Source organism: Dasypus novemcinctus, chromosome 2 (genome assembly GCF_030445035.2).
Source record: "Dasypus novemcinctus isolate mDasNov1 chromosome 2, mDasNov1.1.hap2, whole genome shotgun sequence".
Classification (NCBI taxonomy): Eukaryota; Metazoa; Chordata; class Mammalia; order Cingulata; family Dasypodidae; genus Dasypus; species Dasypus novemcinctus.
In genome coordinates, this window is record NC_080674.1 from 104,960,593 (window position 1) to 104,973,605 (window position 13,013).

Here is a 13,013-nt window from a genome sequence, read left to right on the forward strand (position 1 = left end):
TGGCAGTGACCAACAGTAAACTCAGACCTCTCAGAGTTTAAATGTTTAGGTTCTATGACCATTCTTTATTGCCGTGGCACATATGCAGAACTGACACCTCCCCATACTTGGGAAACTTTAAATGTACCAGTGCAAAAAAGCTTTTTCCCCTTCAAGGAGGAGAGAAAAAAATCACTCCTCAAAACCAGCAGATCTGGGTGGGTGGTCTTTCCTTCTGTCCCATGTCTTCAGGCTTGATTTCTGCAGTGAAGCAAGAGATCCAAACCTAATCTGAGTTACAAGATACAAGACAGTGTTCCAGTGACCAGGAACAAGTTCCTTTACCCCCACATCCTATGCATGTGCTTCACACAAAAATAAAAATAACAAATCCACAAATTACAACAACTAGATACACAAAATCCACTCATCCAAAGGTGCTGGAAGGCAGGGAGGGGAGGTAGGAGGGAAATGGCACAGGTTGAAAAACAAGTATTCAAATCAGCACAGGCACCAGGGCTAGCAAACAGTAGAAAATAGCTGCTGAAAATCTGTGGTATTTTCAGAGTTAGGGTGGTGTTAAGAATCCACATACTGGTGTCAGGAAATTCTGTCTTACATGCACCAGAGACAAAAATTCCAATTCCTCAGTAAGAAGGGCATATGCAGAGGGCACTTGGCAGAGTGGGTACTGCCTTCCCTGGGTAGGGGAAGACGAAGAGGGAAAAGATCTGCCATAGCCTTCCAATCCCACCACCGCCTTTGGAAGGCAGGAGATTCGGTGGCCTGCAGCAGCCTCCAGACAATGGATGGATACAGTGAAGAGAACTTCTCTGCAGAGGTTGAGTTACTCAGGGGAGACTGTAGGTAAATTGTTTTGTGGAAGTGTCTGTTGCTTAAGAAGACCACCACGGAGAAGTGGCACAAGTAGAAAAGGTATGCTTTGCTAGGGGTCTTTGCTTCAATGGCACTGATAACGAATAAAGGAAAGAAAATAGAGAAGAGGCAGTGGCTGATAATGTATGACAACTGCTTTGCTGTGAGAAAAGCCAAGGTCAAACGAAATCCAAAGTAGTAAGGCCCATTCCTATGTAAATTTGACAGCCACTGGTCCATTTCAATTTCTTTATTGAAACAGTGATATTCAAAGCAGTAAAGTAAGTAGAGAATGGACATGTGCAAGAGACTCACGAGCTGACCAATGAGATGTATGGGAAAGAGACTCACAAACATCCCCTGGATGAGGAAAAGAGCCTGCACCAAGAGGCTAAAGAGCATGTCAGCAATTATTTTGCTGACACTAGGGAATGGATGAGGTTTCCTCCTTGACACCTCAAATCCAAGATCAGCTATATCTTGAAAGCAAATGGCATTGACAGCTTTGCTACGTACAAACAGGGGGAGCACCCAAAGAGCACTAAAAATTCATGTAAGGAAGAATTTCAGCCAACCCAAACATCTCCAGGTAATGAGGGATCACCAATAATTTCTGCTGCTACTCACTAAAGCACAGGAATAAATGCTGGATAAAACTAGAGAAGACTGAAACAGAATGCTCTGCCATTCCAGGCATTGCACTGGAAAATTCTAATACTAACAATAGGTGATTGGCTCTCCTGCTTCCTCTCAATGCTCTGGGCTCACTACTGGGCCAAGACACTACTAGCTCTTCTCCAATGCTTCTCCTCTATTTTGCTGGATTCGAGCACATACTTTGAGATGGTACCAATACCCCAAATGGAGTCTTTGATTTTCCTGATTCCCCTGCTTCGTTTCTGGAGAAAGGTTTTGACATTGTCAGCCATCTCTCACCACCCAAACTATCAATTACACAGAGGACAGAGAAGCATTTCTCATCAAGAAGGACCCGGCAGCTCTGCTACCCAAGCTCTTACCTGGCCCGGCCCCTCAGCCACCAGGGGTCCTGTAGGTTGCTTGGCATCCAGCAGCCGGCTTCCACCAGGGATCTACCAGTGCAGGGGCTGCTGCCCCCACACTTGGCATGCCTGGGTGGCCCAAGAATTGTTTTAATAGTCCTCTCTGAGATCTGCATAAAGTCAGCTCAAGTTTTAATTTTAACAATGCAAATGCACTTGCATTTTTCAATTTTTCATAAATGAGTGTAAAAGATTAATGAACAAATGATTAAAAAATAATTATTCTTTATAGTAATTGCAATTCACTAATTGAGGGGATGGCAAACTCTTTCTGAAACAGGACAGATATTTTCATCTATTGGAACCATACATTACTGTTATACCTGGCTTTGTATCACTTCATAAAAGCATAGCAGCTTTAGATAATACATATGTGAATGGGTGTGGCAGTGTTTCAATACAACTTTGTTTATAAAATCAGGTGGCCTTCCAGATTTGTACTGTAGGCCAAAGTCCCTAGACCCTTTACTCTAATTAGTTAAAATCTTATTTTCCATTAGCATAAAGAAATAGGCTATAACAATTATGTCCTTTTGGAGCAAATTACAATAATGCACTGTGGTTCACAGCACAACAGATACTCAGCAAATGATCACTTTATCATGCAGACTAAAGTCTCAAAAGAGCAATCTCCTTGTCACTTACATAGCACAGAGTCCAAATGAGAAGGGGAAGAAATGCCATCACAGCCCATCTTCCAGGGCCCTCTCTGGCCCACACCCCCCTCAAAAAAAACTACTCTGAGTCAGGGTTGATAGATAGCAACTCCACATGCCCCACTTCATATGAAGGAAGGGAGGCAAACCTATAGTTTGTTTGATTGTGGTTTCTTGATACTGCTTGCTTGAGTGTGATTTTTATCTACTTCGGGTGTAGGGGGCTGAGTCACTGAGAATTTCTGTTATTATATCTTGATTTCTGGTTTGAGGTCTGGCAGGAACAGATTTAACATCTCCTCAAAGTTATGGAATGTCACATAAGAGGAAAGCAAGTAGGGGTAACAGAAACCTAGAGGATGGACACTTAGCCTGTTTATGACGTCCCTGGAGAAAGAGGTGAGGGTAGGTGGAGTCTGGGAGTCGGACACTTAACAGGTGCAGTGACTTACCTAATAGTAATAATAATTTCATCCAAATAATCATCAGAAAAGGTAATGAATTGACCAATCATTTCTGTCATCACCACCTATATTAATAACCACAAACTATTTAAAACACTAAAGCATTAGCTATAACAGTCTCATAATTCTACCTACTAAATATTTGATTGCCCCTTCCTCTAGTCCTGTCCTGTAGAACTTCTATTCTATTTTAGTTGTATTTGAAGTGCTATCACTACTAAATATTATCACAACTTACATGTGGGTAGTCTTTAACAGTTAATCATTCATTGTTGTGATAAAAAATGTCCAGTGCTTACATCCATGTACAAGTCTACAAATGCACGTATTATTTAGATAAGGAGTTGTATGTCATGTATTTTACTAATATTCTTTATGTATTTTCTGGTTTTATTTTTCCAAAAAGGGGAGGAAGTGTGTATGAAAGAAAAGGAGAGAGATGGAAAGAAACAAAATAAAGCAAAATGTGTAGCGATGTTTTATTTTGTCAGAAGTGAAAAAGAAACAGTCTCTTTTCGTTGCTTACTGATTGTATTAGTTTGCTAAAAGCTGCTGGTGCAAATATACAGATATGTGTGGTATTTTACAATGGGATTTATTAGGTTAAAAACTTATAGTTCTGAGGGCATGAAAATGTCCAAATTAAAGCATCATCAGAGAGGCTTTCTCCCTGAGCTGCGGCTGCGGGCGATCAGGCACATGGCAGCATTTGCTCATCTCTCCCCTCTCTTTTGGACCTAGCTGCTTTCAGCTTCTAGCTAAAGTGACTTCTCAGTTCCTGACACCTTCTCTCTCTGCTTCTGGGTTCCTCTCTGTCTTTGCAGGTTTTTTCTGTGTCTGCAGCTTTTTATTCTTTCATTTATAAAGGACTACAGTAGGAGGATTAAGATGCACCCCTGGGTCACACAATCTAATCAAAATCCTTGACCGAGGTAATTTAATCAAAACGTTCCAGTAACAATAGGTTTATACACACAGGAAAAAATTAAAGAGTCAATTTTCTGGGGTCCACAAAAGTTTCAAGCTGCCACACTGATTGCATGATTATCTTTTTAGGTAGGGATGCAGGAGTACCAGCCTGCACACAACATAATAATAGTGTACTAAGATGTCTTACAACATTTGAGTTACCCAAAGAATCTCCCCTAAAGAGACTTCTCTCCTTGCAGTTCAGCTATGGGCAAAACTGAAGACCATTCCCTCCCAGGTCAGGAACAAATATGGTGGTTTGCTTTTCTTGTGTCTCCGTCTTAACAGACTTAGCCTCAGACACATCTTACTGATATACAAATGAAAAGTCCTCAAATCCATGGGAATGGATTAGTTCACAAACATAATTTTTCTCTTTTGGGGAGTCATAAAATAATTTCAAACCTACCACAATAGTAAAGAGATTTTAAATGATATTGTAATTCCTTCCTCATTTTTTTAAATTACTTGTTTCTGTAAAAAATAAATCTCTTTAGTTTATGCATTATAGAAATAAATAGAAATATTTCACTTAGGATCAGATTTTGAAACACTAAATTTCTTTTTAGTACATGACTAGATACAGAAGTTAGTCACCTGGGAGATGTTAGCTAACATCATTTTTCAGTGTTACAAATCAAGCAAAAAGTGTATGATAAAGTTCAAAACCCACATTGGCTTTAAAACTTTATTCATATTAGTAGTGATCTCAATAATATTACGTCTATGTACTAGTCAGGGTTCTTCAGGGAAACAAAACATACAGCTTGTAGTACAGTAGTTCTCTTCTTTAATTGTTTCAGAGGCATGAGCAGCCCAGTGTGGCCAGGTAGCAGTCTTAACTTCTAGTATGGTGGAATCATCGATGTGTCTTTTGATGGAAACACCCCTCTTTTCGGAACTTAGACCTATAGACGAGCAGAGCTTAAAGTTGCAGGAACAGGAAACAAAAATTTTTTACTGGATCACTAGGGGTATAGTGAGTGATGACACTCCCAATTTTACTCTGTGAATCCTTGCTGTGGGAACTACAGCACCAGAGATTGGATGTTGATTTAGAGCATACACAGCTTTTTAGAGAAGGTTGCATCTGCCCTGCAAGGTTTTACAACCCAATTGGTCCCCTAATTGAGTTTTCAGAAACCATTACACTTTTATCAATCAACTGCTTCAGGATGATGGGAAACATGAGAAGACCAGTGAATTCCATGATCATATGCCCATTCTTATAGTTCATTTAAAATGAAGTGGCTTTTAAAAGTTGTTTTTCTTATATTTAGCTTTGTTTTATTCTGTTGTTTTTTGGCCTCACAGCCCTCTATTATTTAATGAGAAAGGGAAAAAATCTCATGTCAGTTCAAGTACTTGAGTATTATAATTTTGGAAATGACAACTGATGCTTTCAAAACTTCAAAACCTTAATTTAAGGATGTTTTTAAAACTACGGAACAGAGTACATATGAATATTGCACTCTAGTTGAAATCAGTGTGTGTCTACTTACATTGTATGTCCAGATAATTTAAATAAGAAAATTATATTATACAATCATGTTAAAAATCATTGGTTTAAATGGTGAAGTTTATAAAATATAATTTTTGAGTTACTGTCAACATCATAAACATCTGACTCAAGCTCCATGAAACTCAGTCACATATATAGTTTATTATAACATCTTTTCCAGTTTTAAAAGTTAGGAAGATATAAAGACATATTGAGAAGTAATTTATATTTTTATGATATTATCTTAATAATTCATGGGTCATAATTGTGCACCTGATGGAGATTTGGTGTTTGGGTTTATATATATATATATATATATATATATGAAAATAATGGGCTATTTCTATTTGTGGCATCAATTTTGGACTCATAATTATGAGACAAACCAGTGTAAAATGTGTATCATTCAAATAGAAAACATATTGGTCTGCTAATGTTAAAAGAATTACTACATAGCCATGTTATATGGAATAAAAAGGAGAAAATTTATAGCAGGCACTTTAAAATAAAACATGAAATGTAAAAATCACAAAATATGTGAAATGCTTAACAAGAAAGAGGAAGGATGGAAGGATGGAAGGGAGGGAGGGAGGGAGGAAGGAAGGAAGGAAGGAAGGAAGGAAGGAAGGAAGGAAGGAAGGAAGGAAGGAAGGAAGGAAGGAAGGAAGGAAGGAAATGGGAAATGAATTTAATATGAAAATAACAGTAGCACAGTGGCTTCCTGGAGGGAAAATCTCATTGGCTGTAATAAACATCAAGGTAAGAGGCCAAGATATATTTGAACAATTTCCTTGCTCTAGCAAAGAAACTGAGCAAGAACGTAATTAATCACAACTGGACACCTACCCTGCTGTTATATGGAATTGTTCTAAAGACTTTCTGGTTAAAAAGCTGTTGTAGTTAGAGATTTATGTAACATAAATTGGGATATTGGCAGAGACCTTCACTAACTGTGTTTGGAGCTAAGCTCAGAAGGAGGGCATTTATTAATTTTATGAGTACTTCCGGCTTTTCATCTTTCAGACCGAGTGGAATAGATATCTATCTTTTACCTTTCACTAAAGCAATCAGGAAGCAAATTAGAAACAAATTGCTATTAAAGATGAAGAGAGTTACTGAGGGTAACTGATTTGAAACTGGTAGAATGCAAATGACAGGAATGGAGATTTTATAGAGGAATTTTAAATGACAGGCCTTTGTAGAGAAAAAGGGAATGAAAGAAGAATTAATAGCATCATACAAGAAAACTTTTATTTTTAAAGATAGCTGGATCCCTTCATTTATTAATAGTTGCTTCATATTAAGTCAAGCAGCCTCAAAGTTAATAGTAAATGAGTCCAGAAAGTACTGTGTTATACCATATACACGTCTATGGATTTTTATATTCCCAAAAAATAAAGTAAAAGAAACTGGTAAGGAAGGATTCCATTTCAGAGTACTAGAATCCTCCAAATTTTTTTTACAAGCATAACTTTTTGACATATAATTTATGATGAATTGAATTTAAAATGTTTTCAGGGATGAGCATTTTCCCATTTTGTTAACTTGCTCCTTTTACACTTTTCAAAACAAACGATCATGTTCTGAAATAAGCTCTGCCCATACATGGCACATCTGTCATGGGGTACCATATTATACCACAGATTAAATTGCAGAAGGCAAATATCCTGCCCTAAAGTTTAATAATTGCTTAAAAATTGGTCACCTCAATTGGTGTTCATCAGACTGCCTAATTTTCTTATCATTTTTAATTTAATTTAAGAGCAAAAGAAATATTTTGAAGTTCCCCATTCTTGAAATGTTGCATATTTTTAATCTGAATTTAATTTTCAAGCAAGTTTTATTTTGTAAATTAGAGGTTTTTTGGAGAATGTTAATGTACTTCAATTACAGACAGGATTGTACCTACCCTAAAAATACCATAATCCTGTTGTTTTGAGTGTGTATGTAATAGAAAAGTTTTACAGATTTAAAAAATTAAAAAAGGAAAGAAAATATTGGAACCACAGCATAATCAATAAAATAAACTCTAATGGACAATATATTCCAAAATATGTCATAATCTGGAAGTCAGTGTTTAAGATAGTAAGAAACTTCCTTTTCTTCCCATATTGTTTTCTTTTTCTACTTTTTCTCCTGTTGGGACAAGTTATTTGCCCTGGGACAAGGGCACAGGTATTGGATTAGGTACCTGGATCAGGTTTTTACACAGTCCTTTTAGAAGAATTACTGAAACAAATCACTGAAACGCTCAAGCCTGAGTTTATAGACTGTAAATAATGGTAATTGTTATCTTGTCTATTAAGTTTTCTGTGCAGATATGCAAATAAAATTAGGAAATGTATGAAATTATGCTTCTTTATATAAATGTCTATTATAATATTGAGTATATTTTCAATATCCTAATACTAAAAATAATCTTCTTTAGGCCAATTCCATTTAATTCAACTTTTCTATCCTTTGTTGACAACACACCAATGTTAGACAGCTGGTTATGTGTTTCAGCATATTGAAGTGATTCTTTTCAATCAGCTATGTTTAGAATTGGACCTGAATGCTTTGTAGCAATTGTCAATGAACCTTGGATTCTCTAATAAGCTGGCATATGTGTTGTTTTGAAAATCACAAAAATAATGTGTTCTCCTCTTGCACTGATTAAAATAATAAATATGGAAAGCTGATTTCAATGTTCAATCAAAATTATTTAATTTGTATATTCTATGTGGGGCTATGCATGGTGATGGAAAAAATAGGAAGTATTTTATAAACATGCTTGTTATTTTTGTTAATATTAAGTTTACAACCTATGAGGGTTTTTGTTTTGTTGTTGTTGTTGTTGTTTTTACTTATTTTTTATTTTTTGAGGTAGCAGGGCAGCGAATTGAACCCCTGACCTCGTATGTGGAAAGCCAGCGCTCAACTACAGAGACACATTGGCTCTCCTGAGTTGGTTTTTCTTTTGTTTGTTTGTTGTTTTGCTTTTGTTTTTAGGAGGCACTGGGGATTGAACCCACATCCTCTATGAGTTTTGAAAGTGAATTAAGCTATTAGGTTTAGAGAAGAACAATAGGAAGGAGAATGAAGATTAAAGAGTGAATATTGTCTTGATTTGTATTATGAATGTCATCTTACAAAGAATAAAATGAATTAGTTTGCTTTATGTCTAAAGGATAACAGTATATGTACTCATGCATTTAAAGAAATATTCTCAAAGAGCTTTATGACTTAAAAAAAATCATAATGGCGTATGAAACTGTTATTTGCAAGGTACTCGCACCTTGCCTAAATTTATCTTTAAGAAAACCACTGTGTCTGCCCTGCAGAATCAGTTTTCTAGAGCATAAATAACACTGATTTATAAAATTTGAATTTAACGCGATCTAATGACTATGGTCTTTTAATCGAAAGACTTAAGCTCCAAATATGCTGAATTTAACCAAGAAAATACATCTAGATTGCCAGGCATTTCCTATTCTTTCATTCTTCTGATTTTTACCTTGCAGTTTTTTCATTAGTCCCAAACCAACCAATTTATCATCATACAGTTTTAAAACTGAAATCACTTCTTTTCTGACCATAAAATCAACACATGTACTATGTAGAGAACTTTTAAAATTTGGGGGGGGGGGGGCGGGGAGGCAAAGACCAAAACTACTCAGGGCCTTTCTTTTAAGTTTGTAGGTACAGATGAAATCACACTAACAACTTTGGAAAGTTTGGTGAGTTTACATTTTGCATCAGAATTATACCTTGGTCTTAGGAACTTGCTTGCACTTAGGTATTACTTACACTCCATTGCCTCACCAAGATTTTTAGTGAACCAGCCTGTAAGCTCTTTATTGTATCTCTTATCTCTCCTAAGAATAAACATAAAATCCCTGTAGGCACCGGATGAAGTGATAAAACCAAGTGGAAGAGCCACTCTACTCAAAGGCATTGTTCTCATCTGATGAAAAGGGCTTTGTTATATGTTCTAAAATTTCTTTTGTCAGTCTATCAATGCAGCAGGCATGGCCTCTCAGAGCTGGCCCCCAAGATAACAAAACTGTAGGTTCTACTTGGAAACCTTAATACAAAAGTAAGTAAAAATCACTTATAATGCCACTACCTAAATATAATCTTCTTAACGATTTTATGTATACAGTTCTCATATTATTCTATATACACATGTATTGCATTTCTAGCATATATTTCTATAACACTTGTGCTTCTCATTTTTTAACCTAAACTTTTTATTATTAATAACTTATTGCACCACTGCATATTTTAAAGGCAATATATTAATGGAAGCATATTTCACTGTATAACTATATGATTGCTTATTTTACATTTTCTTATTGTTCATTTAGGTTATTTCCAAATGCTTATTATCATAATTCTATCAAGCTATGGGCATCATTTCATAAAATTTGCTTCAGTTGTTTGCTTCATTAAAATTGATTCTCATTGTACATGAGTATTGCCCATTATAAAGGCCCTTGAAGCAAGTTGACAGATATTTTTCCAGATTTTCACCAAAATGTACTAAAATTTACAGTTTGTAAGTATACTTTTATAATGATATCATTGTCAGTATTTGATTAATCATCATTATTTTAAGTAGTGTTACTCTTTCTCTTTTCAGATTTCTTATTGTTTTGTCAGTATAAAAATTCTGCACATGCTTTGAATTGAGAAATTTATTAGGAAGTTGAAAGGCAGAATAAATCCTACTTTATGGCAAAACTGGTGAGTTTTCCTTTACCATCTGATGTATATCATATCCTTGGTAGAATTTGAAGTCATTGGGAAGTTGAAAGATAGAATTTATAAACCAAAACCAAAGGAGAATTTTTTAAAATTAAATACATTAAAATATATGTATAATATATTTGCATAAAATAACTTGACATAAAGACAAATTCAAATGAGTTAACCTTTAATTTCAATAAATTAAAACTTTCTTGGAAGTTTGCATTATATACATCTCAAAAATAATAATAAATTTTCAGGTTTCTATAAACCAAAATATATATGCAGATATGAAATAATACAATACAATTTCTGAGTGTGTCCATAGAACAAAGAAACACTTACTTTAGAATGACTAAAATAAGTACAAAAAAATGTAGAATTTGGATGTTGAATAACAGGATGAGGCATGGGTAATGCAGAGAGATTACACAATCCTTTTAGTTGGGAAAATTTTTCAATTTCATAGTTATTTGATAAAAGTGAAAAATTTTAACACGACTGTTTTGAAGATTTAGGGCAACTGGTCTGAAATCACCCCTAATATATACTTCAAATGAATTACAGGATAATTGGTGAGATGAATATTCATATAAGAATATTTTTTATCATATGTAATTGTATGACTACTGCCATAAGGAAGCCATCTACCCTGAATTTTATATCCAGCAAAAATATCTGACAAAACAAAAATGAAATAAATACATTTTAAGATAAAATAACAATAAGAATATTTACTGTCACAGAAGTAAAGCATTTCAGGTTGATGGCACTAATTACCAGTTAGAAATTCAATCCTTAGGAAAAATGAGGAGGAGGTAGAGGAAGAGGAAGAGGGGAAGGAGGGAAAGAGAAGAGGAAGAGGAAGAAGTAGAAAAAGAGGAAGGGGAAAGCAAAAGCAAAGGGAGAGAGGATCATCAGAAATGGTTCATATCTGGTTAATTGTAAAAGATTACTTCTGGCATTTTTCTTCTTAATTTAATATAAATTATACAGTTATTTAAAGCAAAAATTTGGAAGTAGTCTTGAGTGTTTTCTAATATATGTAGGTTTCATGCAATAACAACTATAGCATAAAATATGGAGGGAGTATATAACCTATATATTTACAAGTTTCATGTATTAGAAGACTCAGTATAGTTAATAGTTCAGTCAATAGTCAATAGCCAATAGTTCCCAAATCTCAACAAAAATTCAGCAAACTTTTTTATAGAAATTCACAGAATGATTCTAAAATATATGTGGCAATGCAAAATATCTAGACTAATAAAAATATGTTTAAAAGAAATAACAATATTGGAGGACTTAAACTACCTAATTACATTACAAAGATATCTCCAAAGCTATAGTAATTAGACAGGGAGGCATTGACATTAAGGATAGAAGTAGAGATCAATGGAATAGTATAGAACATGTAGCAATAGATCCACTCATGTATGATCAATTCATTTTTAACCAGGGTGTCAAAAAATTCAATGGAGGAAAGGTAGATATTTCAGCAAATGATATTGGAACAATTAGATAATCATAGGAAAAACAATGAATTTGTCCCATGCTTCAAGGTATTTTAAAAAATAACTAAAAAAGGGTGAATAAAAATATAAATATAAGAGTCAAAGCTATAAAATTACAAAGGAAAATTACAATAAAATATGGTGTCCTTGGTATAGGAAAATATACCTTATATAAGAAAAATTTTTAAAGCATGACCCATACAACAATAAGACAGATAACTGAACATCAACAAAATCAAAGTTCCTCTTTGAAAGTCACTATTAGGGTGGGAGGGAGGGGCAACATACGAATATGGGAGAGTGTCAGAAGTTCGTTGAGAACTAAATGTTGAGTAAAACGTATCAAAGTACAAGTAGGAGGGTTACCTGGTTAGGACGCTCAGGGGGTATGGTCTGATGCGTGACGGACTCTGGAGGGAATAGCTGAAGGCTCATTTTGCCAAGGTGGGTTCTACCATTGGGTGGGGTGGACCCATATCCTGGGGAAGACTAATGCCGTTGAATAGAGAGAACTGTATCTCTCGTGAGAAAGGACGGCTCCCAGGGTATTAGATTGGCAGGCGTTGTGGGCCCTAAGGGGAGGGGAAAATGGATGTGGAATGGATGGAACAAAGGTAAATAAGGGGGAAAAAGAGGAGTTATGTGAGAGTACACGAGGATGAATATAAAACAGCTAATATTACACCAAAAACATATAGGGGAAAACAGACTAATAATGAAAACCATAAGATAAAACATAGGATAACTAAAAAATTTAGAAAACTGTACAGCCTAAAATATGGAGTAAGCACAAATGTCACCTTGTTTGAAAACTATAGTGTTGGAATCTGTACATCAGTTTCAGGAAATATGATATGAATAAGTTAAAAGATTATTGCTGTGCAAGGGAAAAGGTTTTATGGTGGATCTGGGGAAATACTGTATATTGTATATATGAATTTCGGTGATCTAAGACTCTTCTGAAGCTGACATTATGTTGGGATTCACTTTACGGGAAGTTTTGAATCACAGAGTGGTTCAACAATGGCAGCGGAGGAATACTGATATGGGATGTTATTGACAGGATATATATGGTTGACAGGGAGTTATACAGGGCATATGCCCAGGGTATATGGTAATGTCTATATATACTCATAGTGGAAACAAAAACAACAGCTGGGGGGGTACTGGGCTCCTGGCTGGGGGGTCACTGTTGTGGGCCCTGGGAGAGCAGCGGCAATCCTCCAGGTGCAACGGCAAGAACCAGGAAGGAAGGAGGGCCC

At 35.5% G+C, this 13,013-nt stretch overlaps 1 pseudogene; it reads right to left on the reverse strand.

Moving 5' to 3' along the window:
* Positions 1–547: 547 nt before the first annotated feature.
* On the reverse strand, positions 548–1,819 carry LOC101447225 (etoposide-induced protein 2.4 homolog pseudogene; annotated as a pseudogene).
* Positions 1,820–13,013: the final 11,194 nt, after the last annotated feature.